Source organism: Rutilus rutilus, assembly GCF_951802725.1.
Source record: "Rutilus rutilus genome assembly, chromosome: 9".
NCBI lineage: Eukaryota > Metazoa > Chordata > Actinopteri > Cypriniformes > Leuciscidae > Rutilus > Rutilus rutilus.
Window position 1 is genome coordinate 32,898,497 of NC_140223.1, and position 17,233 is coordinate 32,915,729.

The 17,233-nt window shown below is 38.3% G+C and overlaps 1 long non-coding RNA gene across 1 annotated transcript; it reads right to left on the reverse strand.

Moving 5' to 3' along the window:
* Positions 1 to 3,802: 3,802 nt before the first annotated feature.
* On the reverse strand, positions 3,803 to 4,888 carry LOC311297316. Its single transcript, XR_014628801.1, has 3 exons — positions 4,831 to 4,888; positions 4,689 to 4,755; positions 3,803 to 4,290 (listed from the first exon to the last, which is right to left on the reverse strand). It is a non-coding gene; the product is annotated as an uncharacterized lncRNA (long non-coding RNA).
* Positions 4,889 to 17,233: the final 12,345 nt, after the last annotated feature.

A 17,233-nucleotide genomic window follows, 5' to 3' on the forward strand; every position in this document is an offset into this window, starting at 1 on the left:
GTCAACATTTTTAACGCTAATCTAGACACAATAATCAACCAGCTCTCTCAAAGATTCAACAGTATGCGAGCAACCTCTGACATGTTGAGGCCCTACACCCCATGACTCTTCAGCTCGCAAGAGATGATGAGCTGTATGTCAAGGCAAAACATCTGTCTGACCACTACAACAGGGACATAGGATTTACATTTCCTGCACAACTACTGTCATTCAGGGCCTGTTTTAGAGCAAAAATTGCCCAGCAGTCCTCAATCTATCAACTTGCCAAGATGTTGATTGTGGACTCCATAACATCCACCTATGGTGAGGTGTGCACTGCTCTGCTGTTATTTTTGACATTACTAAATAACTAAAACCTTTCATTCAAGTTAAATGATCACCATTGGTTCTAGTTGTTAAGATTAGCCTACTTGTTTTAATCACGTGGAACCACTGTCCATGAATGAATGAGTGTGACAGTGCATACTGTGAACCCTGTTGGCTATTTGGAGACTGCAGTTCACCCCACTAGAATAATGCATGGGTGAAGGGAGTCAGAGATTGGGGCCATTTGTCTGAATTATAATTTTTTTTGAATACACGAGTCCTCTCAGTTTCATGATCAAGCCTGCATGAAAACACTTGCTGCTTCCTGTTTGTCTTTCAGCTGCAGTCTGGGACGTGTGTGAATGCGGGCCGAGCTCCGGTGTCCCTTCTTTAAATAGCTCTTTATTGGCTGAGACTTTCGCTTACGGCCATACCACCCTGAACACGCCCGATCTCGTCCGATCTCGGAAGCTAAGCAGGGTCGGGCCTGGTTAGTACTTGGATGGGAGACCGCCTGGGAATACCAGGTGCTGTAAGCTTTTGCTTTATCTTCACTAATACACTTCATGGCTCGGCTTCCACGGTTGTTCCTTTATCCTTTTAAATTCAATTGCTTCATTTATTTGTCTTTTATTTTGCTTTCTCTCTGGCTTCTGTCTGTTTTCGGTGAGTAAAGGACAGCTCAGCCTCGTCATTATTTCTTCCTCCTCCAGGGGGCGATCGACAGGCTTTTTTCTCTCTCAGTCTACAAGCAACACAGAACTCTGAGCGCTTGTTCTTTTGTAACCAGCTCCTTTCCTCAGCTTCAATTAGACCAGATGTTCCCAAACTTTTTTTGTCAGAAGAACGCTCAGATTTTAACTTAATATTTCAATAATTCCACACACATTCGCATGTTCATGGTTTTCTGACGTTGGGAACAGTCAGAAGAGACATGCAGGTAAACAGATTTATTTTGGGTTAACTTGTTTAATTTTATTTGGTTTTATTTTAATATAGGGCTGCGAGTATAGGGCCTATTGATATTAATATTATAAAATAGTTTTAAATCTAATTATAAAAATGAAAATATAAATATGTTGTATATTAGGTACAACTGTCCTGTGAAATACTTAAAAAAGGAGTATTTGATGCGCCTAATTAATGGCAAAATAATTATTTGATTTTACAAGTTATTGTTTCAAGTTATATATTTACAAGTTACAAGCACTATAACTCCATATTTGTCATGAGTTTGTTGTCTACTTTATGAATGAAATGGTGATGTATGGGTTCCTGAGCGCACAACTGGATGATTCTGGACAAACTTTAGTTTACGGGCATTTGCGTGACAGTGAGAGAATGGAAGTATCCTAAATGGGGCCAAACCTTATACTAGAAATCTCAGTTTCAAAGATAAAACCACAGACATGAATAATGTGGTTGTGAACGTGGATTTTAGTGTTAAATGACTCGCTAAGAATTTTTGTGTAAAGTTATACAGTTTCACAACTTTTACTAGTTGTATGGTCACTAGGAAAGCACTACACCCTTTGGAACACGAAAAAATACTTAGGGTGAATTACAGTAATTTAAAAAAAACATATTTGTCAACTGTACGTACAGTAAGGGACTTTTTTTCACCTGTCTTTTTTTGTCAAAATTTCACCTGTAGTAAGTCAGTGTGGTCACTAGGAACATGCTACAACCTTCGGATAGTAAAAAATCCCTTTGGTGAATTAATGTAATTTTATTTTAGAAATATTTATGTACATTATGTACAGTGAGGCAGGTTTCCTAAATACAATCATTATAATGCACTTTTTATTGTTGCTAAAGTACAATCAATAGCATTAGAACACATGATGTGAGAGAGATTTGCTGGTACATCTGTACTTTGCTAAAATGTAGTTGTCTGTTTGCACACAATGAAAAAAAAATTGAACTTTTTAGACGGTCCCTATCTTCTTTACCACACACATTGACTGTTCAGTGAACAGTCGCAACTTTGTATGCCATTAAAACAATATTTGTCCATTTTGATCGATTGTGGAGAGTGTTGTAGTTCACCATCTTTGTCCTAAAGATCATGTAGCTGCTTTTATTTTGCAAAAATGTGCTTTATTGCGCTTGTTATTGAGACAGTTTTTAAGCAAAAAAGTGTGAATATAAAACCAACTTTACCTAAGTAGCAACTTCAGATGGTACTACTTTGAAATACGTGCTAATATCGCTAGTGCGCTATGCTAATGGTGAAGCAGTAAAAAAACACACGTAACTTATTTATCTTATGCAGGTTGTAGTAGGCCTATGACCGTTACCCATGTCCTTAAACGACGTTATACTATTAAGGACTGAAAAATGTTTTCTTACCTGATATCGCCAGTATTTTTACAGACCACGTACAACCCCTTCCTCTGTTCACATGAAACAACCAATGACAATTAGTTTCAGCGTGGTAACATAGCGAAATGTGTACAGTGTATTAAGTTTTAATTGCAGTCTGTATTATTTAATTAATTGGTCAAATGGTGTTTTCATGACAGTGTATAATTAAAAATTTAATAATGCATGGTAAACTGTAAGGCAAGCAGACAAAATTGTAAATCCACACAAAATCACACAAGGCAAAAAGTTTCTGCTGCACTGCTCTCTTGAGGTTGAAACTATTATTGTTAATAATGATAATAATTATATTTTAACATATACATTGAAGAACATGTTATAATCAAAATATAATTAAATACTAATAATACTTTAAAAGGACGATATTTCTGTTGTATGCTGTAGAAAACATTACGTTGTTTTCAACGTACAGATCGTAAAAATTTCAATGTTGATTTAGAAGTGTTTTTGTTAACCTTTTTCAACCATTTAGCATTAAAAGTTATATCAACGTTGTTTCAACGTTGAAACAACAACTGACATTATTTCAACCATATTTCAACGTTGAAGGTCGGTCATGTGCCGGCTGGGCATGTTCACGACCTCCATTACCGTGACCACACACCCTCAAACCATCTTCCTCATCGGCCTGACGAGAAGAAGCCCAGCTTCCCATCTGGAGTCTGAAGAGGAAGATGAAAGAAGTGGGCAACTTCAATTTCTTTAAGAGTCTCTCTTTCAGATGGAAGAAAGAATCCACCAAAAACAAGAGCTCAGATCAGGGTGAGGATCAAGAGATGGAAACATCCAGGAGAAATGCCAAATGTTATGAGAATATATATTTAATATCCTACATAAAAAAGTCACTTCAGAATTTACACCTAAATGAGTAATGGGAACTTTTCTGCCCCCTATAGGATGGTTTTAAACAGACTTTTGAACTTTCTCTCTATTATAAATAAATTAGGAAACCTCACTAGTGTAAAAATTAGTAATATTATACTTTGCACTTGTAACGGGTGTTTGAGACGGTTAACCGATATTAATATGTCTTAGGCTAGTAAAATAACAGAAGTCTAAATTCGTCTACAGGAGCTGGTGGTCAGTAACAACACAGAAACATAAGTTTAAATTTGGTGCAGGTACCATATATTGCAAAATAATTAAACAAAATATTTACAAATAGAAATAATGAAAGGAAAGAAAAAGAAAAGAATCCCAAAATATTTACAGACTGCAGTTGAACCGGTTTATAGGTAAGTGCACTTGGTAGTTGTTGTTCAAGTAATATAAATTACAGCAAATACACACACACAAAAACCAAAAAGAAAAAGAACTGTCCCAGCAATAGATGGTATACAAGACCAGCGCGACAACCCACAAGGGTTTTATGGAAGTTTGTAGTGATAAGTCCGTAAGTTATTGTTCATCATGTGAAGGATGTGTATGTGGGGTTGAAGCACTAGTCTATGGAGAAGTGTGTGGGGGACAGGCTGTGGACAACCTTCCTACCAGACCAGTAGGATGGCTATTCAGTGGATGCTACACGGATGGTAGGCTCCCAGCAATAGAAATTCGGCTCGCCATCATTCGTCTCCAGACAGAGAGAAAAAACCTGGCCTGTAGTACAACAACAGGACCAGTAAATAACAGGGCTAAGTTGAAACTAAGCATCAGCTCATTCCACACTCAGATATCCTTTTCATGTGCACACAATACTAAATTATTACAAAATGAATCAATAAATGTACAAACTACAAATAATAAACATTAAGGGCATGACAACACAATAAACAGTACAATGTTAAAGTTGTATTGGCTGCACAAAGTTCAAATAAATTCAACAGTACTATAATCAGATTTCCTTACTACATATAAACACACTTACTGAAAACAAATATATTTGTAACCCACAAATGCAAATGTCACAAAAGCATAAAATTAATCAAAACCAGTTGGTGAATATTTGGCTAACATGTTAGCTTTCAGCATGTAGTTCATTCATTCAGAGTACTCACCAGTTCCTCTAAGTAAACATATGGCAATCTGGTGACGGTGACAATCCCCTGCAGCCACTAAGTTATTCTAAAAGTTACAATGATGTGTTTAACTTAAAAGAATAAATCTAGCAAAAGAGTGAATTGTTTGTTGAACACAAACCTGTCCACAGCTGCCGATCAGCTTCCCCACACCTCTGAATGAGGAAGAAGCTGCAGCCTAATTAAACTTGTGCTCTACTGCGCGATTGGCCAAGCACAGTCACATGACTGGGGTGGCATGAGATCACTTCTTAAAGGGGCAGCAGAACTAATAATATATTACCAGATTTCAACCTGGGTTACACACTTTAAAAATCAATAGGTGAACAATTAGTAATTTACTTTAATATCAAAGAATCGCTGTTCCTAATAAATCAGTAATTTTTTTAAGTGCTAGCTAACTTCTTGTGCTGATATACTCTTTAGATCAATTGTCTCTACTATAGTCCATCTCTAGATCTGTAGAGGTCACTGATCTGGAGGAACCTTGATCCTGTCGATGATCCTGAAGTCCTTCCTGTTGCTGAGCTTCAAACTCGAGTCCACGACGCTCCAGTCCGTCTGACAGCAGGTGAAACGTCTCCTCTCCGTAACCAAGTGAACATGAGACCTGAGGGTGAGTTTCCTGCCACAGTCCCCAACAATAATCTCACAATATCTGCAAAGCACCACTAAATATTCCTCTTCTGTTCATCTTTTAACAGGCGACATTTGCTGCCGATATGCAATTGGCCGTAAGTTGAGGCAAGGTGGATTTGGTGCTGTCTATGAAGGAACTCGTTTGGCGGATGGCCAGAAGGTTTGATCCTTTTCTTTTTTACTTACCACTTCTGGTTTACCAAATTGTTTTTGATACAAATTATTTCTCATCCTTTGATATCTCACTTTATCCTAAGCAAGACATCTTACTGTATCATATTTTCACTATTTAGGGGCTCTTCTTGACCTGTTAGAATTTAAATTCTTGCTTGGAATTTATGATATGACCTCTACACACATTCATTGCTTTTTGTTTTGTCCATCAGGTGGCAGTGAAATTTATCCAAAAGACGAAACACATGTATCAGCATTGTGAGTATCAGCAGTTTTATCAGCAGACAAACTCAGAGTTAAATCCCTATTTAAAACCATCTGACATCATATGTTTCTTTCTTCCAGCCTGATCATCCTGAACCCCTTCCCAAAGAAGTCGCTCTGACAATCCTGGCCAGTAAAAAAGGTCAAGCGATGGACATCATCAAGCTGCTGGACTGGCAGGACCAGCAGGACTTCTACGTCATGGTCCTCGAGCGTTTCTCGCACTGCATGGATGTGTTTGACTTTGTGAAACGCAACGGCGGCAGCATTGACGAGAAGTTTGCACAGCACATCATGTGGTCGGCAACACTAGCCGCTGATGCGTGCTGTCACCATGGTAAGCCAAGTTTACCATGGCGACATCAAATTAGAGAACCTGCTGATAAACGCTAAGAACCGCGACATCACACTCATTGACTTTGGATGCGGCGATCTCCTGACAGAATCTCCCTACACGGGATACAGTGGTGTGTATTAGTTATCTAAACTCTTGTGAATCAGTTAACTCAACACTCGTATGCTAATGGATGCTGCTCTATCCTCTATGCATTCTCAATGGGAAAGTGCCAAGCAACATCACTCAGCAACATTGCTCAGCAACATTGGGGTGGCAGTGGCTCATGTAGGTTGTCTACAAACTGGAGGGTTGGTGGTTCAATTCCCGGTTCCACCTGACCAAGTGTCAAGGTGTCCATGAGCAAGACACCTAACCCCAGCTGCTCCCGACGAGCTGGATGGCACCTTGCACCTTTATTGTGCTGGAACCTTATGGACTGCCATGGACCGTGTGCAACCAAACACGTCCAATATGAGATTAAACAGATATGGACAACAGTGATGGCGATGTAAGCTCTGCACTTTTGTGGCTCCATCTAAAGGTGCTATTCTCAAGAATTACCGGCTGAATCATGGTACCTTTGGTCGTGGATATTCAGTACCATGTCTTCAACTGTCCATGTCCCTTTAAGACATGGGGTGGCCTGCGTACACACTTGTATCAATATTACAATTCACAAGAAATTGAAGTGTGAAGTTGTGCAATCTTTCAAATGTAAAATTTGTGACTCATTTTATTTCATCACAAAAGACTACTTTAATCACATCAATTCCCATTTGAAAAGTCACAAAACTATACAATGCATTATTTAAAGGATGTTATTTTAAGACAAACGTATATGGAACTTATGCAACACATAGAAGCAGCAATCACAAATCCTGTTCATGGATTGATTTTAAGACTGATGTGATTGCACAACAGCCAGCTTTTACTGACAGTGAAATACACTCTCCAGTGTCACATGGTCATGTGGACATGGATAACACGGAAGAGTTGGGTTGTGAAAGGGATCCTTCAAGCAATATAGTGAAAAATGTTGGTTCTCTCATCTATAACGTCTCTGGAAAATGCATTGATGACCTGGTGGAACAGCTTCAGATAATTTGCACGTCATCTACTCAGTATATTCCAAAATTAGTTGATATCTTTACAAAGAATGACTGTGCTGTTGCAATATCAAGATATTGTCAGTGAATTAGTAGACAAACTGTGTCACTGTTATGCCCTGGGTAGGGAGGAACAATAAAGGAGGAGGAAGCGAGAGCGGCGTCTACAAAAACAAATTTATTTATGAGGGTCAATCACAAAAAGTTCAGCTACAAAGCCTTCAAAAACACACGGAAGCGCCGGTTTACACCTTGGTCCTGGCCAGGGATCGATGTAAGGAGAAAAAAGCGAACCCCATGAAAGCAAGATCCAATCCAGCTGATTACTCCCCGCAGCAGTCCTGCAGAGGGAGCACAACACACGGCAAAAGAGTAACAAAGAGCAGCGGCCGCCCGTGACAGTCACTTTAATCCTTTGAATGTGGCCTTTTGGTCCCTTTTGTTCAGAATTTAAGAGAGAAAAGTATTTTAAAGGAAACTTTAATGTGATTGAGCCAGTAGAGTATATTTTGGATCGAGAGGAGAATTATAGCTTTCAGTATATGCCTGTTCTTCAAACCTTACAGCACTTGTTGAATAATGAAGACATTCTAAACTGTATACTAACTAAACATTCAAACACTAAACATTTAGCATCCTTCCACGATGGTAAATATTTCAAGCTAAATGAATTTCATGCTAAAGAAGATTTTAGCATTTCACTTAGGCTATACTCTACGTTGACAGTTTTGAAATCTGCAATCCTCTTGGATCTTCGTGGAAAAAAACACACACAAAGTCACAGCCGTGTACTGGGTTCTTGCTGATGTACCATCTGAACTGAGATCACAGCTAACATCAATTTATTTGGCTCTTCTTTGTAAAGCCAATGATGTGAAAAAATATGGCTAAGCACATGGCTATGCTGACTATCAGCAGAAGGAAGTGCGTTCAGGAGCTTTTCTGCCAAGAACAAGAGAGATTTACATGTTCAGACTGTTAAGAGAGATCCTGCGCTCGTGCACTGTTTTAGCTTGAAGAAATGTTGTCCTATAACTGATCATTTAAGTTACTTCCATTTTGTAACTGGGATGTTCTTCACAATCTTTTTTAAGGCATAATTCCATTGGAATAAGCATTAAATCCAAATCTGTTCATCCACAAACAGTATTTTACCTTGACAGAACTTAAGACCATAATTAATTTTCCATACTGTAGATATTGTCATTCATTATTGGTGCAAAGAGACCACTGAATGATCCAGCATGGCAAGTCCTCATGAATTTAAAAGACATTACTGAACTTGTAGTATCTCCTCTTCATACAGAGGAAACTATTTGCTACCTGGACACACTGATATCAGAACATCGTCACAGACTGTTAGAAGATTTTCCAGAGCAAAAACGGTCACCAAAGCCGGACTTGATAAGAGGGTTTGGATCTCTGGACTATGTGCTTTGAGGCTAAACATAGCTTCTTTAAGCGAGCTGTTAGGTACACAAACAGCTTCTGAAATGTGTTGATGTCACTTGCTTCAAAGCACCAAATGATGATGGCGTACGTACCATTCACAAGCAAATGCTTTAAAACCTGCAACATGTGTCACTAAAATAACGTCACTTCCATTAGAGCTACTTGATTTGGAAATACAGCAGTCTTTTAAAGGAAATGTATCCAACACAAACCACTGTGAAATTGACCAGTACAGTAATACACCATGAAACTAAATATACTGCTGGGATGGTATTTCCTTAAGGGTCAACTGGTGGACTACCAGATTTTGTTTAGATTTCACAGATTGTTATTGTAGACAGCAGTCTCAGTTTCATTGTGAAGTTACTTAACAGCTGGTATGATGAACATTTTAGGGCATTTATGTTGGAGTACTCTAGGAAATGAACCTTGCAACAACATTGTGAACTTGGTGACGCATATCCCTTGACAGGATATTTTATGGTAGGTAAATGCATGGTGACATTGAAACGTCACATTGTTTACAAGTGTTAGGTGAAAAGTTGGAGTGAGAAGCTAAACACTGCCCTCAGGAATACCCAGCACTGTAGAGCATTTAAATGAAATTGTGAAGGAGACATTTGGACTAGTTGAGGACCCGCTTTACTTGGATGCGGACTTTGGTGATTACTTCACACTCCTTTCTCCAGACTAGATTAAACACAAGGAGACAATCAAAGTTGTGATCATTCTGTCAATAATCCTTACATTTACTGCTCAGACTGAAAATGAGACCAGTGCATGCTCTGCTACTGACACAAGGCCAGATATCCAGACAAATGGCATAGTGTCTCCACAAGACAGTGTTATACTATCCCCTCTTGGAAGCGCCAATAGGACATCATGGCCAGATGAAATTATCATTCCATGTTTCTGCCCAAGCAGAGGCAGTACTGAAGAATGCCAATGAAAAAATTTGTCAAGATGGTACTTTGCTAACTACTATTCAGGTCAGGTCAGTGACATCAGATCAGTGAGGTGGCAGAGGCTTTAGTCAAAACACACCTGTGTCTGGCAAAACCAGGCAGTCATACTGGTTGGACTGGGTGGATGTATAGTCTTAAAGGGGTGATTGAGTATGATTTCACTTTTCTAACTTTAGTTAGAGTGTTGCTTTTTGAGCATAAACAACATCTGCAAAGTTGCAACGCTCAAAGTTCAAAGCAAAGGGAGATATTTGCTTTAAAAGAAATAGTTTTTTAAGGACTAAAACAAACGGTTGGTAGGGACTACACGACATTCCTCCAGGGTTAGTGACATCACCAACCCTAAAATTTACATAAACCGCAGAACACGCAGTCCAAGTTGAGAAGAGGAAGAGTTGTTGTAGTTGAGCACATTTGTGAGTCAGCTTAAACTGTAGCATCCGTCTTTTCACATGCAATAAACAGTCACTCTGTGTGCATCTCACAACAGTTCCTATACAAGCGACTTATAGATTATCATGACAGAATATGCTAATTGAAGATAGGTAACTCCACATCAGCAACATAAATTCATCAACTAACCATTCAGAGACGTCCTTTTGCATTCTACGTGTCGTCACTTCTTCTTGAGTCTCTCCATATTTGTCTGACTCCGTTTAAACATAAAAGGCAGAACAGTTTCTGTCATTTTAGTGTGTGTCTGCATGAGGTAATCGGTGCTGCTAACACACAAGCTCTTGAAACCCTCTATGTCGGGAGCAGCAGCTTATTTGCATTTAAAGGGCCAGACACAAAACGGTGCGTTTTTGCTAACCTAAAAACTTTAATATGCTACATAAAAATATCTGTGGGGTAATTTGAGCTAAAACTTCACACACACACTCTGGGGACATCAGAGATTTATTTTACATCTTGTGAAAAGGGCATTATACCACCCCTTTAAGTACAAGATGGGAAATGACAGATTAAAGCTCAGAAGTCTTGGATGTCCTGAAGTTACCTGCAATTCATTTAAGAACAAGCACCCTGATGACAGGACACCTGAAAATAATGTAAAGAAAGCTTGGAAAGGAGAAGTGGTGTTTCTTCCATGCTATCCCACAGGAGACACTAAGGTAGACCGAAACCATCTAATTGAAGAATCAAAGAAGAGAGACAGCATAGCTATCAATGACTTGATGTGCAGAACTTTTGCACATAGAAGACATGATGTCATCAGCCTGAAGATGAGCATCAAAGACATAAAGGACAGATGGCCTGCCTTGTTTGATGTCTAGTTTTATGCAACAATCTTCAATCCTGCTCATCTCAATAAAGACTTCTGTGTTGTTTTATAATTTTTAATATATCTACTAAATTTGATGTGTCATATAAAGTAAATTGTAAATTAATTAAAATGTACTAAGTTTTTGGAGTGTGAAAATGTTAAATTTTTCCAGCTCTGAGGAGTGAACGACTGGGCTTGAACTTTGACAGAAGAGTTTTGAAATCACACTGACTCTCTCTCAAGAAGTGAATCACACTTGCTCTGTTACAAGGCATGTGTTTAAGTGTTTCCTACTGATGTCATTGTTATATCAGCGTCATGGTATAACAAAGCCGGATTGGGGTGGTTTGGTTTTGTCAACTCGAAACTAATCCTGAGGGTTTTATTTTTTTTTTGTCTACAGAAGTCACAAACAGAATGAAATGTTATTTCATATTAAGTAGATGAGTAAACTGCATTTAATAAATGTGACGTCATTGATATGGAAATTGAATACAACAGAATCAAAACATTAATGCCATGATTTTAATATTCATAAATAGGAGTACTTACAAATCTGTACGCGAGTAATGTAAATATTTTACGTTTTAGTGCTGTCAAGACATTTTATTAATTAATGTACACAGGTTTGGGCTTGGCTGACTAGATCTGCTACGCTGCTGCTGCTGCAGAGCAGGTATGACTTGCTTCTGCTAAATGCTCAGAACATAAATTAAAGGAAACGTGTTGCTGCTGCTAGAGAGAGGGAAAAACCCCCAGAGTAGATCTAGGCAGGTGGTGCTGGGGAGGTGGAGGGCTAGGAAAAGAAGTCCCATAGTGCGCAGCGATAGTGCATTCGTTTGATGCTCCGAGGTTATAGGGACATGTTAATGGATACGTGAAATCAATTGGCTGGGAACATTACGTTTGGTGAACACGCACAAATCATATACTTTCTAAATAGTTTTTAATGAACAAACCAAAACACTCAGGAGATCATAGGAGAGATACCAGGGGCCCGTTCTTCAAACGTTGCTTATTACATCCCAGATCAAATGACACATCCAAGATTTTATCATCGTGCGAATCATGATCTGGCTAACTCGGTTCTTCGAACACACTTGCCGGATATGATTAGTATAGCTGGATTGTGTTATCTGAGATAATTGCGCGTTCATGCGCTGGTTAAAAGGGGATATGTATCGATAGTAGAAACATTGATCAGCAACGCTGCTATTGGCTGCTCAGCATGGCCAAAGAGCGCGCTCAGTTTTTCTCCTCAGCAGAGCAAGAACTTAATAGTCGAAGTTTATTCGGAATTTTAATGTTTAATCAAAACGCCAGGGAACACCTCAAAGTCTGCAAAAGCCAGGAGAGAGGGCTGGCAAAAAGTAGCAGACAATTTAAATCCGTTAGAAATGGCCATGTTAGATGTTTTTATCACTTATTAGGCTATATTTTTGTATTTTAATAATTGCATAATTACTTTGTTCATTGTAATGTCAGAGTCACCACACTAGAACATGGGAACTAATAAAAGTGAAGTACAAAAATATTCTACATAATGGTAATTTTTAGTTATATTATAGTCTCTTTTATAAAAGGCACTGTTAAATAAATGGTGTTCTGTTTATAAAAGCAACCAAGAAAAAGGCTGAGAAAAAAAAGAAAAGAAAAGATCTTAGTAGCCTACACTGTAAAATAATTTTTGCTGCATTAAATTAAGGCCGTATAGTGATTTCAACTGTTAAATCTTGAGTAATGATGAATTGCTTTGACTTGTGAAAGTGAAAACTGATAAACTTATGTTAATGTGAAAATATTTTGCCATGAGTTATTGATCACATTTTTCCCGAGTGTAGTTCATTGTAATGACATTGTGTTTTCCTCTTTTGTGCACTTTTACATAATACACCAACACATGTATCTGTTCCCAAGAAAGTGGTGGCTGAAATATGTGCAGTAAGTGGACATTTTCTAATTTTCCAAAGGACAGAAAGTATAAGACTTTGTAATGTCCATTTGTTTCCATTGCACTGGACAGTGAATAAACCCTCTCAGATAACTGTCATATGGAGGAACTAGCCTACCTGCAAGTGCATAAATAACTTTACTTAATTTACACTTGTATGCTTTATGGCTGCAATATAAGTTGCAGGATTCCACATCTACAGAAAGGCCTACAGAAGAGTCTGCACAGACAGAGGAGACATAGGCCTACAGGTGGGCAGTGTATAGACAACTTTTCCTTTTTATTTGTTGCATGAGGCATGTGTCTAATATCTCTTGTTGCAGGCACTTGACCACTGGCTTTTCTTTACAAAAAACAATTGAAATAAAACTCAAGGAACTAAGCATATTAGTCTTTTATTAAACATTGAATGAAAAGTGTTTTTTTTTTGGCAATGTTGTGTAATATGGCACATGCAACAATGTCCCAGGCCCTGTCAGGTGTGCAACCCTCAGACTTTTCAGACACTGAATTCTTCCCTTTAGTTAGCCAAAGTTCATTTCATTGTGTGCCCTTTTCCTGGCTAGAGCTGCATTGTAACTGGTTTGGGTCAGGGAATGGGGTCATAAAACACCTGTCTGCAGGCAGATACATCTCATAATCACCTATGAAAAAATGCAGTTCTGTTAGGATCAGCATAAGTGTATGTAATACAGTGAGCTTGATATTTAATTGTGGAACTTTTCTTACCACTTGCAAATAATGTGCATAAATGTGAATCTCTGAAAATTATTAAGTCATGCACAGATCCTGGACATTTTGTTTTCACATTTGTGATATGGAAGATTTTAGTCAACTGCCTTCTTTTTTATTTTATATAATATTACTAATCTGGAATATTAAGAATCACAATAGTAACTGGGCTGCACATTTACATTGTGAATCCCCTTTCTGTTCACATAATCCCCTTCATTGAGGCCTTGATGGCAGTCTATGGTTTAGTCTATAATACCAATCACGTTAGTGAAGCCTGAGTGACATATACTGTCATGATTGTATGATCTTCATAAAAAATTATAACCAAAAAAAAAAAAAAAAAAAATGCTTTACAACATTGGGTCTTAAGTGGCTTGGAAATGCCCAAAAAAAAAAAAAAAAAAAACCTAAAACTGTTTTTTTAAACATAAAAGCGACAAAAAACGACAATCTCACGAATCACGAGAAAAAATATATATATATATATCTCAGAAAGTGCACTATCGCGCTGCTCTGGAGTTCCCGTATCAGCTACGCTTATGAAGCCGCGGTCTAATCCTGTTAACATGAAATAAGCCTGCTCCCGAGCAGGTTTAAGTTTGCGCACATGTTGCTATGACAGCAAGTCCAGGATGAGCGTTGAAGAACCAAACAATCCAGGATCATGCCAAATCGCCAACAATCAAATCCAGCTAAGTGAGTTAGCGACGTACGAAGAACGGACCCCAGAACACATACTAATCCAAGACAATAACTGGCAAAGAACTTAAAGAAAACACAGAGCTATACAGTATACACACCAAGACAAAGACAGGCAATTAAACAAGATACTTTTTGGAGCTTCAAAAATGTGGGCGCTGTTCAATGCCATTACAATTCAAATGTTCAAATACCTTAAATATCACTAAGACCAAGGAATTGATTGTGGACTTCAGGAAATCCAAGCACGCTGAGCACGCTGCCCTCTGCATACACAAAGAGGAGGTAGAGAGGTAAGAGTGCTTCAGATTTTTTGGCCTGCACATCTCGGCTGACCTCACCTGGGGTCTCATTTATAAACGTGGCGTACGCATAAGTTGTGATTTATAAAAACAAACTTGACGGGAAAATTTGCGCACCTGCACGCAAACTCTGACCCATGCGTACGAACGTTTTGGAGATGGAGCAGTTTGGCGACAACGATGGTGAGCTGGAGTTACAGTAAGTGTCTTTTTGGTCACTTTTAGACTGAAAATCTAAAGAAAATTAAACATACAGAAAGATAATACAAATATAATTTCACTCACCAAGCCTGTCACTTGAAGCAAATATCCATCCCTTCTTAAATGTCCGCACCAGCGAGCGCGTTGGGCCGTTTAGTGTAACTGACGCAAATAACAGTTTAAATAAAATAATGATTTAAACTATGTTTTACTTCTGATATAAACATTTAGATTAAATATGCCATTCAAATTAATGGAGTTAAACACTTAAACATGAAATCATTACTGAGAAGTTACAACATTTTTTATATTCAAATTCAATCAATTGAAATATTTGTTGTGGATGCGATGTTTTTGAACACTTTTCCTGTGGCGTGCTGTTTTAATGTTTTAACCACAGAGATAATTGCTTATCATGATAATACTAGATTGTCTGAGATAATAGTTTCGTGCAAATAATGCCCAAGGCATGTCTGTTTCCATTAAAAATAGAAATCAATTAAAAATACAATTCGGCCAGTGGCTTTCTCAAAAGATTGAGAAAAACTTTCTTTGAAATGTATTTTACACTATTTGATTTATGTATTCAAAAACAAGCCAAGGATAGGCAACTACTTGATTTTTATTAATGTAATGTGTCTTGTACCGTTAAACGTTATCACGTGGATGAATAAACATATGCAAATGATATGCAGATGAGGATCTGCATAGTAAAACTAGGCGTTGTAAGCTCCATATATGGTTATTTCGGGGTGGAGACGAATGTGCGCACAATCTTCCGCTGACTGGGATTTATAAAGTGAATTCTGCTCAGGTTCTGGCGTACGAATGGTTTTATAAGTCGGAATTTTTTTTGCGTACGCCATTTTTGGCTTTCGGGCGCACGTACACTTTTAGTAAGGTTCCTACGCACAGTTTTATAAATGAGACCCCTGGTCTACATACATCTCACATCAGGTAGGGAAGATCCAACAGAGACTTTATTTTCTCAGGAAGCTGAAACATACCCACCTCCCTCGAAACCTGCTGACCAACTTCTATCGCCCACTGGCAAAACCAGCAATGCAAGTTTGAGAGGTGGCGCCCCGACAAATCTCGTGAGAATCACGACTTGCTTTACGGCACGACGTCACATACATCAACAACATATGAAGCAGCCTCTATGGAGGACACTAGCACGCATTTCAGACGTGAATCATGGCAGAGTCGACGAAGAAAACGAAGAAAGCGTGGTCGGAAGAGTGCAGACGGCTCTGCGTGAGTGGTATTTACGACAGTAATGTTAAATACAAGTACTCCACAGCGACTCTAGGGGTCGCTGTTTGAGAAAAACGGAAACTGCATAGTGTGCCTTTAACTTAAAAAAAGTGAGATAACATCTCCTTCCTACACTACATTCCTGTACTGCACTATTATTCACTTTGCACAAACTCAATGTACATTGTGTCTATCTATCTTTATAGTTATATCTTATTTTGCATTCTATATTATGTCTTTGTTTGTTTATTTGTTTAGATATATTTATCTATTTTCATTTACATTGTGTCTATCTTTTTCAATTGTCCCCATTGTTTATAACTGTTTACATCGTTTATAGTATTCCTGCTAAATTTGAAAGAAGAAAGTCATATACACCTAGCATGGCTTGAGGGTGACTAAATTATGAGATAGGCCTACTTTTCATTTTTGGGTGAACTAATTGCTTCAACACTTTCTCTGACAAGCGGATGCTATGAGAATCCTGAATCCTCGAGTGAAGACCTACAACATGTATGTTCATCTGTTAAAAAAAAATTAAGCCACTTAGAATTTTCTGAAAAACCTACTTTTACGCACTCCTCCTCCAGGCCATTGGCCCGATCTGCGATCTTCATCAAATAAGGCACACAGCAGTTATGGATGGTGCTGACAAAAAGTTAACGGCTCCTGAAGGTTTTCTTCTGATTAAGAATCATGCTTCAACTGATGTCTTAACTTTTAAAATCTTATTTGCAAAAGAAGTCGTGTGACGCTGTGACCTTACTTCAACACCAATTGAACATCGTGACACCCTGTGGGGTTTATTTGACATCTTTCAACATCTTGACATCTTTACATCATGATACCGTGGAAAACTGAAACAAATAAAATTACATTTAGATGCACAATGTGTGACTGTATTTCTGCCCATGTCACAGTTTCCAAGTCCGTATCTTATTAAATCAGTATCAACACACAACATTACAAATTAACAGACGAAATCCAAAAAATAACAAAACATACCGACTGCGCCTTCTAGTCAGAAATCCAGGGGACATTTGGAGACATTTTTCCAAGCAAATATTCTTCTCGATCAGACACCTCTTAGTTCGTGTGCGGTTCCTTGTGGTTCTGACTGATCTTCACAAAGCTAGCTAAATCACATGACAGGTTATAACACTACACATTGTTCA